We start from the raw sequence: 4,121 nt of genomic DNA on the forward strand, positions 1-4,121 counted from the left end.
TTTGTCCGGTGCATCTCTCGTCAAGTCGACTCGAACCTCTTTGTCTTTGCCAAGTTCGATCCTCAGTTGTTTCTTTTCCCACCCGCCCACCCTTCTTCTTCTCGGAACCAGAGTCCGTAATCGAGTATCCATCCTACTCGTGCAAAGTCTTTGCTTTCTTTCCTCAATTATTTCAACCGGTGTTTTCTCTTCAAGATATTCGACGTTTCCCTTTCAAGTTGCCTTTGTTTTCCCGCCCACCCACCCTCTTCTTCCTGGAGCCTGAGTCTCTCTCGAGCATCAACTTCATTCGTGCGGAGCCTCTTCAGTCTTCCCTCAGTTAGTTCGACCGGTGAATTCTTGCCTAGTTTGTCATTGTTCGTCTTGTTTTTTTTCGTTTCCGGTGGATCCAATTCAAGTTTTCGGGTTGATCATATTATTTTCCTTGGATCAAATGTTTTTCCTGTTTGTTCGCCTCTCGCCAGTTTATCAAATATTTCAATTGTTCCGGTGCATCATCTATCTTTTCAACAACCCTTTCCAACGGTGTTTTCTTTTAGTGGGCCCTAACCCACAGGTCTTTTCCCAGGATCTTACCTGACTTTTCTAATTCCCCCGGAGTTATTCTCAATTCTTTTCAAGTGTGACATAAGAATGAATTTCATCAGTCACATGCCTTGTCCAAGATCGATTTCAAATTCTTTTCATTGTTGGTTCAACCTTTTCGCTTTTCATTCTCCCGGTGCATCTCAGTAATTTTGGTGGTGTTTCTCGTCGTCATTTGAAGATTGAAGAAGAGTTTTTCCTCTAAATCTTGTCCATTCTCTCGAAGATTCGTGGTTCTAGCTTCTTGTTATCCTCTCGAATTATTCCATTTGCCAGATATTCCTTTTCTCACCCATCCGGAGTATGTCAGGAGTTTTTTTTCCATTTCTTTCACCGGAGGCCATCATTCTAGTTATCGTTCTCTATTTATCCCGGTGCTTCGTTCAAGTGTTCTTTAATCAGCTCATGATCTCTTTGTTCTTTTGCATCTAAATCCCCTCTAGCATATTTGTTCTTCTAATTTTTCCCGGTGATTCATTCTTTTTCAGCAGTCATTTTCGAATTCTTACGGTGGTTCGTTGTCAGGACCCCGACTCGATGTCACATCGATCTAGCTGGTAACACCTCATATCACTTTGCGGCCTCACGCACGGTATTCCCACGGGTGTCGTCTTACCTTTTCCCGGGACCGTTTGCGCCTTTTGGCTCACGTATATGATAGTGTCGCTAGCATCCATATGATAAAGAGCCCGGGCTGACATGACTAGTCGTAAACCCAAAGTGGCACAGACTTACAGGGACAGGCATCCATGACCCAGCCTCGAACGTGTCGGTCATCAGCAAGTGGGTCCGGGCTGTAGCACTGGGCTAGCAGGACTCCGGTAAATCGGGCTGTAGCGGGCTAACAGGACTCCGGTACTCAAAGCGTGACATTTCCCCGAAGGGACAGACACAGGAACGAAGAAGGACACATGCCGGCCAGCCTAAGTGTTCCAGAGCAGTAGCAAGCTACCATGGCTCAGCGGTAACACTAGGAGACATTTCCCGGTAAGAGAGGCTACTAAAGATAAACAACTAGATAGTCAGATCCCACACATACCAAGCATTTCAATCATACACACAATATGCTCGATATGTGCAAATACAACGAAGCATCACAACATGACTCTATGACACAAGTACTTTATTTAAGGCTCAGGGAGCCATACATATCATACACACAGGTACGGGTCTCACGACCCAACATACAAGTCATACAGTCATACAAGCCAACAGCGGAAGTACTTTGTCTGGGTACAGACAACTAGTAAAATAAAAGAGGCTTGGAAGCCTAACTATACTACGTGGTCCATCACAAGCTCAGGGTCACCACCTGGGTCTTTAGCCTACTCGTTGATGTCAACGTCTACATAGAACCCATCAGAAGGGGTTGCAGCGTCTTCTGTAAAAATGTAGATTATAGCAACATGAGTACAAAGGTACTCAGCAAGACTTACATCAGATCCTACATACATGCATAGTATCAAGAAGGGTTGGTGGAGTTATTGCAGCAAGCCAGCTTTGACTCTTGGCTAGACTATCCTACGATACTCCAACTTGAAATAGTTTTGCGCACACGAGTCCACTACTCACCACTTCAATACACTACCGAGGATCCACCTCCGTCTTCCTACGGAAGAGCCATCCTCGGCACTCACACTTATCTTGAGGCTTTTAGTAGTTTCCATTTACTTGTCTATGAACTGTATAGGCAACCAAGTAGTCCTTTACCGCGGACGCGGCTATTCGAATAGATCATGTTAACCCTGCAGGGGTGTACTTCTTCATACACGCTCTCACCACTTATCGTCGTTTACACGACATGTACTCGGCAACCTTCAAGCGGAAGCCCAACGTGGGTGTCGGCCACGACCTACCTAATCACCTAAGCCTCCAGTCCAGGTTTATCGCCTATTCAGGTTCCATCCGCAGGGAGTCCGGCCGAGGTTTCCCATACGGCCCCGAACGATGTGAACAGGGTTCCCGAGATACCTAACGGGTATTCGGTACACCCGGCCACGTACCTACCGCATCACAGCCCACCCCTACGGTCAGCGCTGTCCACGGCCTCCAGTAGGCTACAAACACCAGAAACTACTTGCAACTCCTGGACGGAGAACTAGGGTGAATAAGAAGTCGAGAGGGTCCATTGGTTTCGGGCCCAATGCATGGTAGTAGCTGATTCTTAAATCACACATACAGATCTCAGTGCTTAAGGTCGGCTTCAATGAAACAACCCACCATGTACTCCTACATGGCCTCTCATCGATACCTTTACCAAATCGTGTTCACCACACCACTCTCGTTACCGACATAATCATTTCACTCTAGCCCATCACCCAGATGAACCAGACCTGACACGACTCTAAGCATAGCAGGCATAGCAAGGTAGGAACAACACATACATATGGCTCAATCAACTCCTACACATGCTAGTGGGTTTCATCTAGTTACTGTGGCAATGACAGGTCATGCAGAGGAAATGGGTTCAACTACCGTAGCACACAGCAGTTTGAATCGCGTTGTCTTAATGCAGTAAAAGAGAGCAGGAGCGAGAACATGGGATTGTATCGATATGATCAAATGATTGGTTGCTTGCCTGATGGTTCGTTGCACGGATACGGTTCTTCGTTAGGGTAATCACGGTACTCCTCGGGGACAGATCCTGTCGCAAAGGACATCGATACACAAACATCACCAAACAATATGCAACAATATGATGCATGCATGAAACATGGCAATATGAGTGTGTTGGGCTAATGCAACTAAAACCAGAAGGGTTTGAACAAATTTGAATCAAAGATTCAAATTCCAAATTCAAATATGGCCTTTTAAAGTGCCTTTTCTTGTTCTGATTAAAACATCAACTTAACTTGTTTGATCATGCATGAAAATGGTACAGATGGATAGATTGGATTTTTCTGATCATTTTTCATATATAATTTGTCCAATTTGGAATTACAGAATAAAAGTTATGAATTTTTGAAGTTTAAATAATATTCTGGAATTTCCTGATTTAATTTAAATCCAGAAATTCAATTACTGCGTCAGCCTGACGTCACAGTGGCATCAGCAGGTCAACAGGGCTGGCTCGGGTCAAACCTGACGTGTGGGGTCCACACGTCAGTGACACAGGGGCTAATCCCGCGTTGACCCGGGCTGGTTAGCTTTGACTAGGCCCTGGGCCCACTTGTCAGCGTCAGTAGGTGGGGGGGTTAGTGACTAATTAACTAAGCCACGTCAGCCCGCCGGAGTTCTGGCCGGCGGCGACCATTAGCGCGGCGGCGAGAGTGGTTTTGGTCGTTTCGGCCACCAAATGGACCGCGGAGGCCACCGGAGTGGAGCTGAGGACAACCCGCATCTCTTGGCGGAGCCCGTTGGGGTCGGGGTGGCCGGAGTCGACGGCGGTGAGCTCGGCTGCGGCCGCCGGGGTTCGGTCGTGCACGGGATCGGTGCTGGAGCTCGAAGTCGAGCAAAGCGAGGCGCTAGGAATGCTCTACGGGGTCTTGCGAACTTGTTGGACTCGCCGGGGTGACCAAATGGTCACCGGAGCTGCG

The sequence above is a fragment of the Triticum aestivum genome, chromosome 2B (assembly GCF_018294505.1).
Source record: "Triticum aestivum cultivar Chinese Spring chromosome 2B, IWGSC CS RefSeq v2.1, whole genome shotgun sequence".
In the NCBI taxonomy this organism is placed as follows: Eukaryota; Viridiplantae; Streptophyta; class Magnoliopsida; order Poales; family Poaceae; genus Triticum; species Triticum aestivum.